Below are 20,455 nucleotides of genomic sequence, written 5' to 3' on the forward strand. Positions count from 1 at the left end.
GAGAATAAATGCGTGGAATGTACGGAAAGTGTGACATAGGCGGTTAGGGCGTGAGGTTTTCAGGGAGAACCTTGCAGGTGGTTGAAGGGGTACCCCCAGCTTCCTGGCATGGAGCCCGACGCCCTGAGATCACACGGTGCACCCGCAATGCCCACAAGCCGCCCTCCAGGGGGACGTGTCTTGTAGAACAGGGTGTGTAGGTCCACACGGCCAGACAGTTGCTCCGTCCAGGAGAAGCAAGGGCCGGTGCCGTCGCGGCGCCCGCCCGTCCCCCGTGCTGAGTTGGTGGGGGAGGCCCGGGGGGTGCGGGCGGGGCTGGCCGAGGGCCCAGAGCACTGGGAGCCAGCAGGTGTGCAGGGGCCCGGGGTGTGCTTGCACACAAGCAGGCGCTCGGTGGTCTTACACCGAGACTGGGGGCGGGGGCAGGGGCGGGGGGAGGACAGCCAGCTCGCCTGTTTGCAGATCCCCTGCACGATCCAAGGTGCCCTCGGGGAGGCATGTGGAGGGCGGGATTCTCCGCCCGTCGTGGGGGGGGCGGGGGCCCATTCGCCAGGGCCCAGAGATTTGCAGGGACTCCCGGGAGCTGCAGAGCTGGGGTGCACGCCGCCCACGCTTCTTCAGGCTCGCAGCCCCTCGGCAGCCCGGGACGCCTCCTGGGACATAATGTCCCCAAGACTGTTGTCAGAAGCATGACTCCCTGGTCCGGGTCCCCATCGGTGAGGGACAGAGACCAGCAGACTCCCGGCTGAGGCCTGAGCACGGCCTGAGCCCGAGTCGGAGGCCTAACCACTGAGCCACCCGGGGGCCCTGCTTACACTTCCAGAAACACCTTTTCCAGGGCCCTGGCGTGAGGGTTCCTTCCTCTGTGTCAACTGCACGGGGACAGGTCCTTGCTTGGTCTCCGCCTGGGTGGATTCTAGCGGCCTCCTCTCACCAGGAGAGCCCCGGGTGCTCAGAACTGGCCGCACCCTCTGCCCCTACCTCTGCAGCGTGCAACAGTCTGAGGGTGCAGGGCCACCCCTTCCCCAGAGCACAGCAGGGCGGGGAGGCCGCCTCTCTTCCAGGGTGGCCCGGGGCTCGGGTGGTGGGAAGTGAGGAGTGGGAGATGGACCTCAGGTGTCGACCATCAAGCGGGCCCTGGGTCCTGGGTGCCCAGCACCCTGCCGAGGCCGCACCCGCCCCAGCCAGGCTGCGTTACCGGCTCCCTCCCAGGAGGAAGGAGTGGACAAAGGGACTCCCCGAGGGCCAGGGCAGGCGGGGCCCCTGCGGATGGAGGAGGCCAGGAGCAGCCAGCCCTGCCGCTGTCAGGGAGAAGCAGCGCTGGCCACCAGCCCAGGTGGCAAAGGTGGAGCTGCTGGGGACAGCGGCTGGGACAGGGAGCCCGGGTGATCCGAGCCCAGCCTCCCTGGAGGAGACGCAGGAGACTCTGCAGGGCCGGGTGAGCAGAGGGAGGGCGCAGAGGGCGGGGTGGCCGGGGTGGGGGCCATGGGACCCGGCCACCTGGGCTTGCCACCCAGCACCCACCCAGGGGAGAAGCTCCCGTTCCCATAGGACAGACGCAGTGGTGTGCTCAGAGCAGGGCACCCCCGGGGTCGAGCCCTGACCTCCCAGGGGAGATCAGGAGCCCCCAGTGTCTGCGACAGAGAGGCTCCCGGGGCCTCGAGGAGACGTCCCCGGCAGTGAAGGTGGGCGTCTCAATGCACAGAGAAGGATTTAGAATCGCCAGGCGTGTTGTGCAGCTGGGGCTGGCATGTTGAATCATGACCTGCTGAACGAGGGCCATGGGCCCCGACTGGGTCGCCAGGTGGCTCGCTCAGCAGCCCCGGGGATTGAGAGCCACTGGCCGCCATCCTGACCAGCGGTTTCAGTACAGCCCCGCGAAGGAAGTGGAGTCATGAGTTTCCTACAGATCCCCAGATCCCCGTCGCAGGTGCTCGACGACCCAGGGAAGGGCCACCCTCCGTCCCCGCCGCAAGTGGGCAGGAGACGTGTCCGGTGGCTGGGGCGGGGGTCACTGACTTTTCAGGGCCTCGACTCTGAGGGGTCATTTTATTTTATTTTTAAGCTGTTTTTTTTATTTTAGAGTTTTTTCATTTTTTTAAAAGATTTTATTTATTTATTCACGACAGAGAGAGGGAGAAGCAGGCTCCACGCAGGGAGCCCGACAGAGGACTCGATCCCGGGTCTCCAGGATCATGCCCCGGGCCGAAGGCGGCGCTAAACCCCTGAGGGATGGAGGGATCCCCTATTTTGGAGTTTTAGAGAAAGAGGAGGGGCAGAGGGAGGAGCAGACTCCCCACGGAGTGTGGGCCGATCCCAGGACTCACGGATCAGGACCTGAGCCGAAACCAAGAGTCGCACAACCAACAGCCTAAGCCACCAGGCGCCCCCGGGGGGTCATTTTAAAACATCCCCGGGGCAGCCCAGGGGGCTCAGCGGTCTAGCGCCACCTTCAGCCTGGGGCATGATCCTGGAGACCCGGGATCGAGTCCTCTGTCGGGATCCCTGCGTGGAGCCTGCTTCTCCCTCTGCCTGTGTCTCTGCCTCTCTCTCTGTATCTCTCATGAATAAATAAATAAAATCTTTAAAAAAATAATAATAATAAAAAAGCCCCCCGGGGAAAAGCAAAGCAGGAGCCGAGGGCAGGCACCCTAACCACAGTCCCTACCCAAGCGTCTGGACGCCGCGGGGAGCGGGTCATCACCCTGTAAAACGCCCAGGCAGCAGCTTCTCCCTCTGCCTCTCTCTGTGTCTCTCATGAATAAATAAAATCTTTTAAAAAACAAAAGAAAAAAAAACAAAAAAAACCAAGAGAACCCGTTGGGATCTTCCCTGGAACTGCGGGGCTGCGCTCACCGGGAGGACCGAGGGCGTCACAGCATTGCTCCCTCCCGCGCGGCGTGTCCGCCGACCCTCCCATCTGGCCCCTTCTCCTATCTCCCAAGAAAGCGCGAGTTCTCCACGCGGTTACGGGGTCCCTCGTCCCTGAGGACCGGCTGCCGTCGCGGGCTGCGCAGCTCTACATGCGTGTCCCTGGACCAAGCGCGCTGCTTCGATTCCTGCAAGCCACTGTAGCCTTGCTTTGCCTGGTGCGCTTTACTCCACCCCTGAGGCGGATGGAGAGATCTCCTGCCCAGGGGTCACGGGCTTGGGCTTGCCCGTTTCCCCTTGAAATGCTCTCCATCTCTGCCTTACGATGCTCAGGACATACGAATTCACAGCTGTTCTGTTTTCTTGGTGAACTGAACTTTGCCTTTTGCTTTTTTGCTGTAAATCGAAATTAATGACGGGGGTGCCTGGGTGGCTCCGTCGGTGAAGCATCTGCCCTGGGCTCAGGCCGTGATCTCGGGCCCTGGGATCGAGCCCTGTGTTGGGCTCCGCACTCTACGCAGAGCCTGCTTCTCCTTCTCCCTCTCCCGCTGCCTGTCCCCCTGCTCGTGCTCTCTCTCCCTCAAATAAATAAATAAAAATTTTAAATAAATAAATAAATCTAATGTAACGTTAGCATAGTGACACAATACTTATTTATTGCCTCATACACAACTCATACTTCCTTCTAACCCATTTGTAGCCTTGCGTTTTGGGTTTGTCCTTTCTGTCTCTCATAAACAATATATCCTGGTCAATTTTGGTTTTAATCCTATAAGAAAATAAATATCTCTTTATTTTCTCCAGTGAGCTTGGATCAATTACATTCATTTTTATTACTAGATTTATTTTCAGCGTCTTTTTTTTTTAGGATTTTATTTATTTATTCATGAGACCCAGAGAGAGGCAGAGACACAGGCAGAGGGAGAAGCAGGCTCCATGCAGGGAGCCCGATGTAGGACTCGATCCCAGGACCTTGGGATCATGACCGGAGCAAAAGCAGACACTCAACCACTGAGCCCCCCAGGTGCCCCTATTTCCAGCATGTTAGCGTTTTCTGTTTGTTTTCCGCCTCCTTGGTCAACTTTTCTTCCCCGCTTTCCCTCCTCTGCTGGTTATATTTATTCTTTCAGTGAGTGGGTCCTCTTAAAATGCTGTGCTAACATGATGAGTCCTGAAGTTAACCACGACTCAGTCTTCTTCCGGCCGCTGCTAGTGCTCAGTGGGGCTGGCATCAGCCCCACCGTGTGACCTGTCACACTTCTCAGCATCTCTAGCTCATTCTCATTTTTTTACATCTACAGTAACTTTTATTTTCACCTACAGTTTGTGGTTGCTTAGACTTACCCATGTTTGCAGCTTCTGTTGCCATCAGCCATTAGAAACTCCCTCTGGGATCATTCTCTCTCTTGAAACAAACTGTTTGAAGTGCCTTTGGTGGGATTCCCTGGGGGTAGAGTCTCTCAGCCTTGGGTTTCCTGGAAATTCTTTCTCTTGCTCTGGTTTTGTAGTGGGGGTGTGGTTGTGGGAATAATTAGTTGTAGGCTGTCGTTCCTTTCTTTTTTTTTTAATTTTTATTTATTTATGATAGTCACAGAGAGAGAGAGAGAGAGAGAGGCAGAGACACAGGCAGAGGGAGAAGCAGGCTCCATGCACCGGGAGCCCGACGTGGGACTCGATTCCGGGTCTCCAGGATCGCGCCCTGGGCCAAAGGCAGGCGCTAAACCGCCGCGCCACCCAGGGATCCCTGTCGTTCCTTTCTTTCCATACTTTTGACACTTTCCACTCTTCTTGCTGAGAAGTCTGCTGACCGTCTTATCCCCCAGGTGACAATGTGTCCTTTCTCTCCATCTGGTTTGAAAGTCTCCCTTTGGTGGCCTAGGCTGAACTACAGTGTGTCTAAGCGTGCATTTCTTTTCATCTGAAATTTGATTTGCTTCCTGAATCTCAGGACAGTCTTTCTTCAATTCTAGAAATTCTCCGGCCACCATGTCTTTACACACCGCCTCTGCCCCATTCCCTCTGACCTTCGTCCCGTAACTCCAATAACTGTTCTTCTGTCCCTGGGTTTCTGACCTTCTTTCCTGTGTCCCATCTTGTTGTCTCTCTGTGCTGCGTTCTAGCTAATTCTGGGTTGTTTCTTGTCTATCTTCTAGTTGAGAAATTCTCTTAGCAGCTGCATCTAACCTTCCCTTTATTTTTTTTTAAGATTTTATTTATTTATTCACATGAGACATACAGAGAGAGAGAGAAAAAGGCAGAGACACAGGCAGAGGGAGAAGCAGGCTCCATGCAGGGAGCCTGACGCGGGACTCGATCCCGGGTCTCCAGGATCACGCCCTGGACTGCAGGCGGCGCCACCCGGGCTGCCCTAACCTTCCCTTTAAATAGTCCACTAACAACCTGAATTTTTACATGATCATCACTAGGATTTTTATTTTTTTAAGATTTTGTCTATTTATTTGAGAGAGAGAGAGAGATCATGAGCGAGGGGAGGGGGGTGAAGGGCAGAGGGAGGAGCAGACTGAGCAGGGAGCTGGATGTGGATGTGGGACTTGACCTCAGGACCCTGGAGTCATGACCCAAGCTGAAGGCAGATGCTTCACCATTGGAGCCACCAGGTGCCCCATCACTAGGATTTTTTTAAAAACATACCAGTTCTTTTCATAGAGTATCATGTTCCTTGCTCTGATTTTGGTTCTTTCTCTTAATATTTGCAACATTTTAAGCATCCTGTTACCACTGAACGTCTAAGGAAGAGATGCCCCAGAAAATCCCCTGCGTTCTAAAAATACTCCCTGCTCACGTGTACCAGTGCAATCAGGACAATGACCTCTTTAGCCAAGCGACTCCTTTCTTTGATTACCAGGCTATTGGCCTAAAGGACTCACAGTGGCCAGGAGTGGCCTTTGCTTTATTTCTGGGTAATTTATGCAACTCCAGGAAGGCATCCCCCACATTCCTCCCAAACCAGCACCTCTAATCCAACAGGATGCAACGTTGCAGGGATGAGAAGCGCCCTTTTGCTAGTGTCTCTGGGGTCCGTGGTGGAGGAGCCGGTCCTACGCCTACCTCTGGGTTCCCAGGCCGAGTATTCAGCTACTGGCTGACTCCCCTGGAATTTAACACCCCAAGCCCACAGGGTGGGTGCCTCTGCTGAGCCCTGATGAGGCAGTTTCACGAGGCTGGCTGCCCCAGGTCACGTGATGTGACGGCCGAACCAGTGATTTCTGCGGTCACAAGTCTTTTGTTACAAACTGAGCCCCTTGACCTGAGGCTATGGTTTGTGAGGTCCCGTGGTGGTAAGTCTGGCACTAGGCGAGGCCTTGAATACCGACCACGCGGGCCCAGGGCAGGTAACGAGGACCAGGTACCGAGGACCCACTGCCCTCCAGTGTGGATGGCGTCTCCTGTCATCAGTCGGAACCCCAGTGGCGGGTTCAACTCCTTGAGAAGAAGACCCGTCTCCAAGGCTTGACATCACTGGCTTCCCCTGGCAGGTGGGACACTCAGACACGTCACCTTTGCAAGAGGGTGCCCATGCTGCTGGCCCACGCAGCCTGTGACCCTGCACTGCGGCCTCTCAGCCGCTCAGTCCGCGAGCCCATCACGCCGACGCTGGCCTGGCCGGAGCGTGACGAAGGCTGGCATCTGCCCGAGGAGCCGTGTGTCCACGTGGTGCTTCTCTGCCATGTGTGTCCTCTCTCTGGTGCACACTGACAGGACACAAAGGCCCCCAGACTTTGTGCTACCCCCTTGGACCAAAGGCCTCCTGCCGACACCTTTCCCCAGACCTTCTTGACTCCGGTCCTCCAATTTTGCCGCTTCCGGGCCCGTGACCAGCAGCCAACCCATCCACACGGCTTCTCCCCCTATGTAGTGAGTGGCGGTGTCCCCTCCAGCCCTGCACACGGGAGGGTCTCCTCTCCCCTGGGCCTCTGGGGACACACCGGGTCAGGCCGGGTACAGCCGGCACCCCTGTGGTCTGCACCTAGTATCAAGTGGAGCCTCTTGTGAGTCAGACCTGTGATGCTCCTTGTTAGCAGTGGCAGGGAACGGCCCAGGAGGCCACGGCGTGTGCTGGGAGGCAGGTGTCGGGGCAGCCCAGGTGATGGAAGGGTCTGGACCACCGTCTGTGCCCCTCTGGCCTGTTCACGCTTGCTGCCCTCACCTGGCACAGCGCCTCGCTTGGGAGGGGCAGTTCCAATCTCAATGCTGCTCCACGCTCAGGCCCCCGGCAGCTACTAGGAGCCAGGAGCACGCCAGGCGCTGCTTTCAAATAGGGTTAAGCTACGGGATGCAGAAGGCGTGGCATCACTCAGAATCCCAGGGCCCTGCGCCCTGACTCTCCTCCCGACAGTAGGTGGGGACTCTGTGGCTCTCCAGGCCAGGGGTGATGCGTTCCCTTGTGGGGGAGACGGAGGCAGCTGCTGCTCGCCCACAGGTTGGGGGGATTTGGAGTTCGAGATTCTCAGGCTTGTCTAGTAAACCTCACGGCCGTCCTGAGTCTCAGGGTCCCATTTTGTTCCTCTCCGGGTCTTGACCTTAGCACAGGAGACGAGCCCATTGCAGTTCTGCTTCCTTTTGATTAAAGTGAACAACCAATCCCGTTTCCTGAGGCCGTCTCCGTGTCAGCCCTGGAACTCTCATGTCCTGGAACCCCCTAGATGTGGGCAGACGCGAGGGAGTCTCATACAGTCAGATCCTGGGCCTGATTTCAGCACAGCTGCTGTAGGCGGCCAGACCACCCGGTGACGGCCGAGGGCATGCCTGTCGGGGTCCGGCCTGAAACCCTTCGCTGGCTGAAACCACCTTCACTCACATCAGAGAAACACCTTGGAATTAAAATTCTGTTCAAATAAGGGGAACGTGAAGACCCCAAGACTAAGCCATCGGTTGTATCATTTACTCTAAAAATGCAGAATGAAGATTCACAGGTGCATAGGGAGTGAGGTCGGTTAGTTCAGGGACCGAGGTCAAGTCCCTTTTCGGGGCCCAACCGTGCGCCCGGCCCAGAGCGCCGCTCACGGAGACGCTAATGCTAGTGTTACCAGCCCGGCCCGAGAAGTCATCTGGGGACAGGATGTATCACAGCGAGGACAAGCAGAGTGTCCTGTTCTTGGCGGGCGCATGGGGACCCGGCCCAGAGGCCGTCCCGGGTGGAGGTGTAACCACATCCCGCAGCCAGCCCGGGGCCTTCCCGCCACCCCGCCGGAGCCTCCGAGGCCACAACACCCATTTAGAAGGTGGCCCCGACTAATGGCCACTTAAAAATGCATGACCATGGCTCCAGCCAGATCCTTGGCGGCGTTGGGAGGATCGATCCCCAAGATCTCTCTGGAAGGGCCCAGCGAGCCCTGGAATCAGCTTCTCCTTCAAGTCTCCCCCACCCTTGAGGGGGCAGGTGCCATCACCCAAGCTTTGTCACAGGTTTTACTTGTGTCGTGGGTGCCTGGTGTGGCCCACGCTCTGCGCCTGTCCCTTGGCATCGGGACTGGTCCTGTGGCTGCGAAGGCCGTGACTGCTGTTTGGCCCATCTCTGCTCAAGTGCACAGAAGAGCGTCCGAACCCCCCGCAGATGCACTTCCCGCCTTCTGCCCTCCAGCTGGCTCCGGCTCGTGCCAGCCGCGGCCCAGACTGCAGCATTTGGCTCTTGTGACCCCGAGAGGCACGCGTGGAGTGGGTGTTGGGGGCACGGGCTCCGGGCGGAGAGCTCGGTTGGGAGGAGGTGACTCTGCGTGCTCCCCTGCTAACCCGGTGGCCGTGTCAGGGTCGGCCTTCTCCCGCAGGCCCCCGCTATGACCACGCAGGGAGAGCTCCCTGCCCTCCCTGCCCTTCCCTGCCCTTCCCTGCCCTCTCTGCCCTCCCTGCCCTCCCTACCCTTCCCTGCCCTTCCCTGCCCTTCCCTGACCTCCCTGCCCCTCCCTGCCCTCCCTGCCCTTCCCTGCCCTTCCCTGCCCTCCCTGCCCTCCCTACCCTTCCCCGCCCTTCCCTGCCCTCCCTGCCCTCCCTACCCTTCCCTGCCCTTCCCTGCCCTCCCTGCCCTTCCCTGCCCTTCCCTGCCCTCCCTGCCCTTCCCTGCCCTTCCCTGACCTCCCTGCCCCTCCCTGCCTTCCCTGCCCTTCCCTCCGGGCCAGGTCGCCTGGGTGGGCAGGTCCTCCCTCCCCGCAGGGGTCTTTGACGAGCAGCAGGACACCCTGTGAACAGTGGCCTAACCAAGGAGGGGGTAGTGTCCTCGGGTGACGAGAGTCCGTACTGACCTGGCTCAGCAGCTTGACAAAGTCACGGCCGTCGTCAGGCCCAGGAGACGGCCGCCTGCACCTCACCTGACCAGGCTGGCAGGTGGCTGGGAATGTGGAGGCCCTGGACAGACAGGGCGGTGGCGGCGCCTCTACTGGGTGTCTCTGGAACACGCGACGTCCCGGCACCTCGGCTCTCAGGGATGCCACTCTTCCCCAACCCTCCAAAGCACACCGAGGGCCCAAGGAGCTTCACGCGCCCGGTGCTCACTGCAGCAGCACAAATCCTAAAAGGAGAATGATACGGGGCAGAGCCCAGAGCCGGGGCTGAACCTGCAGGGGCAAACTGAGGCCTGAGCACACTGGCTAGCCGGGGACCCGGGGCTCCCATGGGCCCAGGACCCGCGAGGGGTGCAAGGGACGGTTGCCTGAGGGAAGTCAGCTTGCAGCCATTGCCACGGTTCCCGTGCATCAGGCCTCCCCCCCCCCCCAGGACACGGGGGCCTCGCCTCAAGGGGAAGGCCTGCCCGATTTTAAAGAAATCCTCAAAGTACCTGTTTATCATAAAGAACCTCAAAGCGGGCTGGTTTTATTTAGTTAGGACGCCTCTGCCGAGGTTCCGAGGAGAACGATCACCCCATTCCCAGGAGGGCTGTCAAACGGTGGGAGCGGCGAAGCAGTCCTTGGATTTCTCCGAGTAGTTAATACACTCACCGTCCAGCCCAGCGCACAGGGAGCGGTCCCCGCGTCCCCCCGCCTGTCCTCGGTGTCCCCCTCCCCCTCCCCCGGCCCAGGACTGCTCTGGGGCTGCAGCAGCGTGGCCATCGCAGCCGGATGGACTCGGCCAGTCCCCACCCACGGCTGCTGGCCCGTCCACCTGTGGCGCCGCCGGCCTGTGGCCCACCGTATCGCCGCGGGGTGACCTGTCGAATCTACCTGCTGCTGATGTGATGAGTGTGGGATCCCAGTTGTCCCGACCTCCTGGGCTCTGACCACCCCCACCCCCACCCCGGGGCCCAGCCCTGCGCTCCCGAGCCCTCCTCGCTTCCTAAGTGACCAGAGTCCTAATGGTGATGCAGGTGGGCTCCTGGGGGGCTCCTGGGTGGGGGCTGAACCCACAAAGAAGCTCCAGAATTTCAGGCCCCCCCCACCCCCCTCCAGGGTGGGGGAGGGGCTGGCAACAGGGTCAATGAGGCATCTCTGGCCCCGGGAGGAAGCCCCTGACAATCCCAACAGTGCGGGGTCCGGGGAGCTGCCGGGTGAGTCACAGGTGTACGCGGGGAGGGTGACGCCCCCCAGCTCGGTGGGACAGACGCTCCTGCGCTCAGGACCCCACCCCCACCCCCATGTGGCCGTTCATCGGCTCCCTTCATCACATCCTTTATGATACAGAGAACCCGGAGATGAGCTTCCTTGAGATCTGTGAGCTCCCCTAGCGAATGAGTCGGCCTCGAGGGGGGGTCGTGGGAACCCTGATTTGTGGCCGGTGGTCAGAAGTGACGGATGGGTCCCCAGGACCTGCGGGTTGTGATTGGCATCTGATCTGAAGTTGAAGGGGGAGGGGAGTGGAGCTCATGTCTTTATTTTCATTGGGTTAGTTTTTTTCTTCTTGATTTTCAGGAGCTCTTTACATATTATTTATTAGGAAAATTCATCCTTTGTGATATATATTCCTTTTTTTCCTTCTGCTTCTTTATCTTTTGACTTTATGTTTTTTTTTTTCCAGGCATATGTTTTTATTTTTACAATCAGACTTTCAGTCTTTTATTCTTTGGTCTTTGGATTTTGACACATAGTAGGAAGGCCTTTTCCACTGTGGGGCTGGAGGAATTCACCATATTTTCTGCTAACAATTTCATGGCTCATTTTCTACGTGCAAATGTTTGATCTCCCTGGACTGTATCCTGGGGTAGAGAGTGAGGTGTGGATTTAACTGGATCTTCTTCCGGTTGAGTACTTAGTTGTCCTAACAAAATTTGCTAAGTGCCTGACTTTGTGTTGACTCTTTTTCAAATATCTGATAAGCCTCACCAAAGCCCTATGAGATTAGTATTGATTCCGTCTGGTACATAGATCCAAGCAGGGGGATTCAATGGGATGCGCGCCTCTAAAGCCCCAAGCACACGTAAGCACTACTCGATAGCATTTGGTAAATCGCTCTGCTGAATCGGACGCGCTCGGCTACACAGATTCACAAAATCAGCCGAGGCGGCGGTGGTGATAAATGGGCAGAAATGTCTTGTCCTGTTGACCCGTTGAACTAACTTGGCCCAACTCCTGAAAGCAGTTGTGGAAAGAACAGAAGTACGATTTCTACTTCTTCATTCGATGCCTCTCGGTCCTGGGCTCTTCTAATACTTTCAGTCCGTGTTCACATTTGATTTGAACTTCTGTCTTGAGCACACACTAAATTCCCCCCGTATTTGAGTCTGATCCTCCCTGCGCAAGGCGGTTCTGCTGAGCTGTGGGCAGCACGCCGTCCATGCCGCTCCGGCCAGCGGTTAAGCCTTCGTCGAGAGCTTTACCGCCTCGTGGAGTGTGCTCATTACTCATCCTTGGCAGAATTTTCCTGGCTACCCTTTCCTGTGTATTTCTGACACCGTGGTTGAAGTTAGCCTTTCTAGTGACAAAAAAAAAATCACCCTGTTGATATTTATTATTTTAAGGATCACATTAAATTTAGAAATCAGCTTAGGGAGAGTTGCCCACACGCAACTTTAAGCCCTCCCGGCGAGAGCATGGTTCGTCTTTTCATCCAGGCAAGTCAACTTTCGGGTCTTTGAAGGTTCTCCCCATGTATGTTTTACATGTTACTTGTTACACGTGTGCCCCATTATTTCCTCTTTTTGTTGTTGCTATTGTAGGGTCCTCTCCCCCATATGTTTTATATGATATGCGTGCACACACACGCATTAGCTGTCAATCATTGTAGACATATACGGAGGGTACTAATGAATTAATGCAGATTAATTTTAATATTATAAGTAACCCGCTAAATTCTCTTATTACTTGTGCTTATCTAATATGGGTGCTTTAGGGACCCCTGGGTGGCTCAGTGGTTGAGCGCCTGCCTTCAGCCCAGGGCATGACCCCAGGGTCCTGGGATCAAGTCCCGTATCGGGCCCCCCACAGGGAGCCTGCTTCTCCCTCTGCCTGCGTCTCTGCCTCTCTCTGTGTCTCTCATGAATAAATAAATCAACTCTTTAATAAAATAAAATAAAATGAGTGCTTTATTACTCATCTAATTTCCAAAAGAGTGATAGTTTTTATGCCTCTGATTGCTTCCTCTGGTCTAATTACACCATTTGCCAGTATCTCGCCCAATGTTGAAGAGCAGTGGTGGTGTTGGGGTCCCTGGCTTGTTTCTGACTTTAAGGGAATAATTCCAGAGCTTCTGCATTAAGTATGGAGCAGACTCTTGGGCTGGTATTTATATGACTATAATGTTACGTGTGTTGCTGTATTAAGAAAGTATCCATCATCCTTATTTCATCAAGCATTTTTTTTAGAAATCAAGAACAACTGGTGAATTTGGCAAATGCCTTTTCTGAGCTAACAGACATTTACAAGGGGTTTCTCCTTAGATCTATTCCTTTGATGTGTTATGTGAGCAGATTTTCTAGTATTAACTCACCATTTTACTTTTGCAACAGGCTCCATCTGGTAATATCTTATTCTTCAGCACGTTGATAGATTCTACTTGCTAATATTTTAAGACTTTTGCATTGACATTTGTAAGGTACGATGGTTTCTAGATTTCTTTTATGTGCAGTCTTTATCGGGTTTTGGCATGAATATTATACTTCTTTAATGTAAAAGAGTTGTAAGTTTTCCTTTCTTTTTTTTAATATTTTATTTATTTAATTGACAGAGAGAAAGAGAGGGGGAGCGACATGAGCTGGGGAGAGGCGGAAGGAGAGGGAGAAGCTGATTCCCCACTGAGCAGGGAGGCTGACATGGGGCTCCATCCCAGGACCCCAGGATCATGATCTGAGCTGAAGGCAGGTGCTTAACTCACTGGGCCCCCCAGACCCCCCTCCCTCTTCTGTGCTCTGGAGTAGTTTGGAGAGGGTGGACTTTCCCTGGGAAGCCGTCTGAATGAGGGGCAGTTTGGGAGGGGGGAGCTTTAACAACAACTTTCCCTATGCTTTGGAAATTATCTGTTTAGTCTTTATTTTCTAGAGTCATTTTCTTCCCTAGAAAATTAAATTTCATCCCACTATAAGATTTATTTTAGGGCAGCCCCGCGCTGGGTCGGAAAGGGATCCCCGACTTGTAGCTCACTGATCGGTCTTGAATGTGGTCACGTTTTGTCCTGGTTCCACCTTGGACTGAGAGAGGCAGAGCCACTGTTCCTGCTGCTGCAGGGCCAGCCTGTCCCCCGAGTCTCCCGACGTGGGGATGGGCCTTCAGCAAGGCGGCACGTCCTTCGTCCATGCTCCCGGCCGGGCGGGCCCTCGGGGGGAAGGCCAGGAGCACGGCCAGCGCCCTCCCCGTCCCCCGTGTGTCTGTAGAGATCCCTGCGAAGGAAGAAGCGGGGCGGTGCGGGGAGGGCTGTGGGGTCGGCGGGGCTGCGGGGCCTGGGAGATGCAGCCCTTGGGGCCGCGAGCGAGGGGTGCGAGGGGGACAGCAGGCCCCTATACTCGGAAAACGCAGCAGGACAGACGGGCCGTGGCGAGCCATCCGCCAACACCGACACGGTGCCAACCGGTTCGCAAGCCGTCTGCACCTCTGGTCTGGAGCCCCGGGCCCGGTGTGCGGGGGGGGCAGCTGGCTGACCCGTGGAGCGAGGCCGTCGGTGCCCACCCGAACCAGGCCGGGGCGTGCGGCGGCCTCCCTGGCCAGGCCCTCCGGGGATGTGGTCCGCCACAGGGAGGGGGCCCTGGGTGACTCAGAGGTCGAGCATCTGCCTTCGGCTCAGGGCGTGACCCCAGGGTCCCAGGATCAAGTCCCCCATCAGGGTCCCCGCAGGGAGCCTGCTTCTCCCTCTGCCTGTGTCTCTGCCTCCGTGTATCTCTTGTGAATAAATAAATAAAATCTCAAAAAAATAAAAATAAAAGATGCAAGGAGAAACTGGGTTTTCTGTTATTAACAAGTAACTCAATGTTCACAATGAAGCGTGTATTCAGTGTGATTCTCTGAGCCAGGCAAATTCTGGGGCAGGGTATTAAACATTTAGCATTTAGGCGAGGGCACGTGATGTCATGAGCACTGGGTGTTGGATGCAACTGATGAATCGCTAAACCCTACCTCTGAAACTGATAACATACTCTATGTTAATCAAATTTAATCTTAAATTAAATTTTTTTTTAAATAAATGAATTATTGAGTATTTGTAACCAGGCCATGGAGGCACCTGTTTCAGACCTCTGGGCAACCATGGGTGCCCCCCGTGGGTTAGTGGGTGGGGCAGCAGGACCTCATCCATTACTGACTGGCTGCATCTTGGGGGGACTCGGGTGCAGGTGGTTTATTGCTGGTGGCCCCAGAGAGAGGAAAGAGGGAGGGGGGAGAGGGTGAGGAAGGGCAGGGCAGAGAGCCACAGGGGCTGTCACTGGGCTGGTCATCTCTTCGGGCTCAATCCCACTGGCCCTCTCAGGAACCACGCAGAACGTGCTCTGAGAAAGGGAGGTTTGCACATTTGTCCATGCTCTCAATGGAGGGCTTGCTGGTATTAGTTCCTTGGAGAAGATCCTGGGCCCGAGGCAGGAAAGTGGAGCCCCGGCGGTCCCCGAGGTGAGACCCTACCAGTGCCCGGGCCATCCAGCTGCCACTGACCAGACAGAGCTGTAGGCATGTGGCCTGGGGCCCCTAACGTGTGTCTACTACCATCTGGGTGCCCCACTCAGGCCCCCGTGATTGGACAGTGGTACCTTGTGCTGGTTTGGTGGGAAGAGACTCACAGAAACCTGGGTTAGCTGACGTCACCCTTCCCAACTATTCTGATGGAGTTTTGGTGCCTTTGGAGGTGAGCATTCGGGTTGCCCAGCCCTGAACCGGTGCTTAAGTCCTAGCTCCCTCTTCTGCCCCTGTGACCGGACATCGGACGTGTCAGGGGCTGGCACAAGACATGTGGGCCCCATTGGCAGGGCTAAGCCAGCCCACAGCCGGCTTCTGCTGCCGTGGTAAGGGGCAGCTCCCTGGGTGTGAGAAGCCAGAAAGGGTGGCTGGAGGGCAATGAGGGTCTCCAACAAGGTGGCCCCTCCTGCCCCTGCCGCTCACCTCCATCAAGCAGGACAAAGGTGAGGGACAGGCCTCTCGGGGGATAACCTCAGCTTGAGAGGAGAATGCGAGACTCCAGGCTGTCAGAAAGCCAAGAGAGAAGGCAAGTGAGCTAAATATAGGAACACTGAGCAGAATGTCCGGAAATGTCAACCACGGCGCCAGGTCTGACTTCATTACTCCTAATTATTTGATTTGAGTCACATTATGCAGAGTCAAACCTGGGAAGAGGGTGCTGTCCCCGCACAAGCGGACGCGGAAGGTGGGTTCTTCATGCAAGCAATGCGCCAAGACAGCAGCAGTTCCAGGAGGGGCGGGGGCCCGGGGTGCATCCCCCCCACTCTTGTTAACCAGGTGGTAACAGCAGGTGCTTTTTATCCGCCCAGGTTTGGGAGAGACTATTTCCTTCAAGAGAGCCAGAAGTGCAACCGCAGGGTGACAGGATGGAACGTGATCCATGCTTTATCAAAAGGTGGCCTCCGGGCGTCTACCGATGCCCCCTCCTGTGCACTGGACGCCTGTTTCACCCTCCCCTTCTCCGCTCTCCCACCCCGCCAGGGTTAGTTCAGTAGGAAAAAAAAACAAAGCAAAAAACCTTTCTATGGCATTTTCTTGATTATCTGAAGGGTAGATTATTTCTTTTTTTTTAAATTTTTATTTATTTATGATAGTCACAGAGAGAAAGAGAGAGAGAGAGAGAGAGAGAGAGAGAGAGGCAGAGACACAGGCAGAGGGAGAAGCAGGCTTCATGCACCGGGAGCCCGACGTGGGATTCGATCCCGGGTCTCCAGGATCACGCCCTGGGCCAAAGGCAGGCGCCAAACCGCTGCGCCACCGAGGGATCCCAGAGTAGATTATTTCTGCAAAAAATTGTTCCTACTTCTACTTTTCTTTCGTGCACTATTTGCCCACCCCAGGCACAAATCACCGATGGCTCCGTTGCATGCACAGAAATGTGACCCAGAGGCCCGGGACCCAGGTGGAGGAGATGCTCCTCAAGCCGCGGCCAGCACGCTGAGCGGGATCACAGAGGAGCGGGCTCGGGGCAAAATGCTCAAGCATCGCACAGTTCACCCTGTGGATTTTTTGTAGACTCAGGTGTTACGACTTTAAAGTCAGTTGGTTTTTTTTTTAAAGATTTATTAATTAATTTGTTAGTTATTCCTGAGAGACTCAGAGACACAGGCAGAGGGAGAAGCTCCCTGCAGGGACCCTGATGCGGGACTCGATCCCAGGACCCCGGGGTCACACCCTGGGCCGAAGGCAGACGCTCAACCCCTGAGCCACCCGGGGGCCCCCATCAGTTGGGTTTTTCATTAAACTTTTATTTTGGGATAATGTAGATCCACATGCACCTGCAGTGTGTCCTTTACCTCCTTTCTCCCCAGGAGTGAGTGGGGCAGAGCTCCGGTGCCCACCTCGACCGGGATGCTGATGAGGATACCGCCCAGATGCAGCACGACCCGTCCCCACCAGGACTCTTCAGCCCCCTTCCCTGCTTACCCCACGCCCTCCCCTGACCCCATCTGTTCTCCAGATCTGTGATTTTATCATTTCAAGAGTGTTCTATGACGGAATCGCAGAGCATGTGACCTTTTGGGGGTGGGTTCCTTCACCCGGCACCATTCTCTCAAGCCCACCCAGGTCCCTGCACCTGCCAGCAGTGCGTTCCTTCCTATCGCCGTGTCGCGCTCCACGGTGCAGGGGGCGTGTTTAACGAGTCACCCATTGGGGGACATTCTGGGTCGTTCCTGCTCTTTCACTACTAGGAACCAACCTGCCATGAACATCTGCGGGCTGGCCATTCCTTCAGCCAGGTCTCTGTGGAGACAGCGCAAACGCCGTGGACCCTCCCTGTAGACACAAGCAGACGTGGAGAGTGGGTTCTGCATGTGCGCGAAGCACAAGGACAGTAGCCATATCCCAACACATGCAATATCCCAATACATAATTTAACAGGCTCTTGGATGCCCAGAGACAACGTAATGGGCTACCAGGAAAGACCATTTGAGCACAAGTTCCAGCAACCTTAAAAAAACAAAACAAAACAAAACAACCCCCCCCCCCAAAAAAAAAAACAAAAAACAAATGCTGTCTCAGGAGAAAAGGATCTGGAGAAAAGAATAGACATCGATTAATAGGAATAGCGTCATGTTCACCCTTATTAAAAGGAATCACTAAACCAATATCTGAATTCAAGTATTCAAGTGCTGAATTCAAGTATTTTCTAAATTCCCATGTGTAAAAAAGTTCTGATAAGTCTGCTGAGAGGGAAAAGAGCCCAGGAGTCCCCTTTCAGCTCACGAGCCAGAAGGTTGGCTGCAGCCCTCCCTCCTTCCAGAAAGGAAACTTCCATATCTTGGCGATTATAGACATTGGGGTGCACACATTTTTTCAAATTAGTGCTTTTGTTTTCTTTGGGTAAACACCCCGTAGTGGAATTATTGGCTAGCATGTGGTAATTGTGTGTGTATATATATATATATATACATATTTTAAATATTTTATTTTTATTTATTCATGAAAGAGAGAGAGAAAGGCAGAGGCACAGGCAGAGGGAGAAGCAGGCTCCCTGGGGGGACCCTGATGCGGAACTCGATCCCAGGACCCCGGGGTCACGCCCTGAGCTGAGGCAGATGCTCAACCGCTGAGCCACCCGGCGTCGCTGTATTTTTAGTATTCGAGGAACATCCATACTGTTCTCCATGGGGAGAAGGGTGGGGGAGATGGGCCAAACGGGGGAAGGGGAGTGGGAGGTAGGGGCTTCCAGTTACGGCATAAGGCACGGAAATAGAGGCACAGCCCAGGGGATACAGTCAATGACCATGTGCCAGTGCTGTGGGATGGTAGCTGCACTTGGGGTGAGCCCAGCACACCCCACAGAATCGTTGCATCACTGCGTTGTACACCCAAAACTAATGTGACATTGTGTGTCAACTGTACTGCAAAAAAAGTACCTTGTAGGGCAGAAAAAAAAAGAAAAGAAAGGAAAGAAAAGAAAATTCTTCCAAAAAGGAGCCAGGTGGCGCGGGGTGGGGGGGGGGGTGGCAGGACATGGCACCTGCACGGTCATGAGACAGAGTGCTTAGTGTCCGCTTTCCCAGAGCCTCTGAACGATGTCTCGGGGAGGCCGGGCTAGTTAACGCAAGTCCTGCGCTGGGAGTCTACACTTCATATTGGCAGATTTTTAAAAATTTTATTTTGGGGGTGCCTGGGTGGCTCAGTCAGTTGGGCGTCTGACTGTTGATTTCAGCTCAGGTCAGGATCTGAGGGTCATGACATGGACCCCCCCACCGCCCGCCCCGCACTCAGGAGGGAGTCTGCTTGGGACGATTCTCTCCCTCCCTTTTTCCTCTGCCCTTCCCCCTACTGCTCAGGTGTTCTCTCTCTCTCTGAAAAAAAAAAAAAACTGAACAATTAAAAAATTTTTATTTTCACTATTCGAATAGGCGTGAAGCGATATGTCAGTGCCCCCCTCATTTGCCTTTCCCTGATACCTATGGATGCTGAGCATCTTTTCAAGTGATAACCACTTGGGCTGGTCCTCTCTGTCCTTACTCTTCTGCTGTTCCTTTCCTGCTTTCTTTTGGATTAATCAAGTATTTCATAGGATTCCATTTTATTCTCTCTATTGGTTTCTTGGAAAATCCTTTCAAATTATTTTTATTCTTTTCTAGTGGTTTTGCTGTGGGGCTGGATATAAGGATTCTTCCGTCGAATTCCGTTGAGTCAGTGTTGTATTACTTCAGTCCCCACCTTCATGCACATCTGCGATGTCCCGCTTCGCAGGTGTAACCAAGCCGCACAGGTGCTCTACCCTGATCCACCCCATCCTCTGCGCCAGCGTTGTCACGGCTTTGACCACCACATCCATTCTAAACCATCACACCACATCATTACGCGTGTTTTAAATAGTTGTCTTTTAAGGGAACTACGGAAAGAAGAAAGAAGCATTAACAATTCATGTTTACCTATTTGTTGATCATTTCCAGAGCTCTCCTTCCTACTTTCCACCTGGTGTCGTTTCCTCTCACTCTGAAGAACACCCTTCACCAGGTCTTGTCGTACTTGCTCGCTGGCCACAGATTCTGTGACGCTATCGGAAAATATCTTTATCTGTCTCTGTTTTTATTTTTATTTATTTATTTTTAAAGATTTTATTTACTTATTCGGGAGACACTCAGAGAGAGAGGCAGAGACACAGGTGGAGGGAGAAGCAGGCTCCATGCAGGGAGCCCGATGTGAGACTCCATCCAGGGACCCCAGGATCATGCTGTGGGCCGAAGGCAGACACTCAGCCACAGAGCCACCCAGGCATCCCTATCTGCCTTTGTTTTTAAAGAATATTTTTGCAGGATGTAGAGTTTTGGGATAAGTTTTTAAAAATCAGCACTTTAAAGGAAGATACCATGGTTCTCTGGTTGACACCGTGTCTGACGAAAACTTGGTGGAAATTTTTGTCATTGCTCCACGGTGGGTAACATGTCTTTATCACTGCTTGCTTTCAGGATACTCTGGTCCTCAGGTTCTACTGAGGCTCTTTTTAAAAAAAAAATTTAAATTAATTAATTTATTTATTCATGATAGAGAGAGAGAGAGAGAGAGAGAGAGAGGCAGAGACACAGGCAGAGGGAGAAGCAGGCTCCACGCTGGGAGCCCGACGTAGGACTCCATCCCGGGACTCCAGGATCACCCCCTGGGCCAAAGGCAGGCGGTAAACCGCTCAGCCACCCAGGGATCTTCTCTCTTTTTTTTTTTTTTAATTTAAGATTTCATTTATTTGAGAGAGAGAGAGCATGCACATGCATGCACAAGAAGAAGGGAGCAGCAGAGAGAGAGGGAGAAGCAGATGCCCCACTGAGCAGGCAGCTCGAGCCCAGAACCCTGAGATCATGACCTGAGCTGAAGGCTGACACCTCACCAACTAAGCCATCCAACTGCCCACTGCCGAGTTTATTGACCAATAAGTTGAGATTTTTCACCAAATTTGTGAATTTTTGGCCATTATTTTTCAAATAAATTTTCTGCCACATTCTGACAGCGCCGCCCCCCCTTCCGAGACTCCTGTTAGGCCACTTTATATTGTCCCATAGGTCTCCGAGGCTTTGTTCATTTTTCTTCCATCT

Source organism: Canis lupus, chromosome 30 (genome assembly GCF_048164855.1).
Source record: "Canis lupus baileyi chromosome 30, mCanLup2.hap1, whole genome shotgun sequence".
Taxonomy (NCBI): domain Eukaryota; kingdom Metazoa; phylum Chordata; class Mammalia; order Carnivora; family Canidae; genus Canis; species Canis lupus.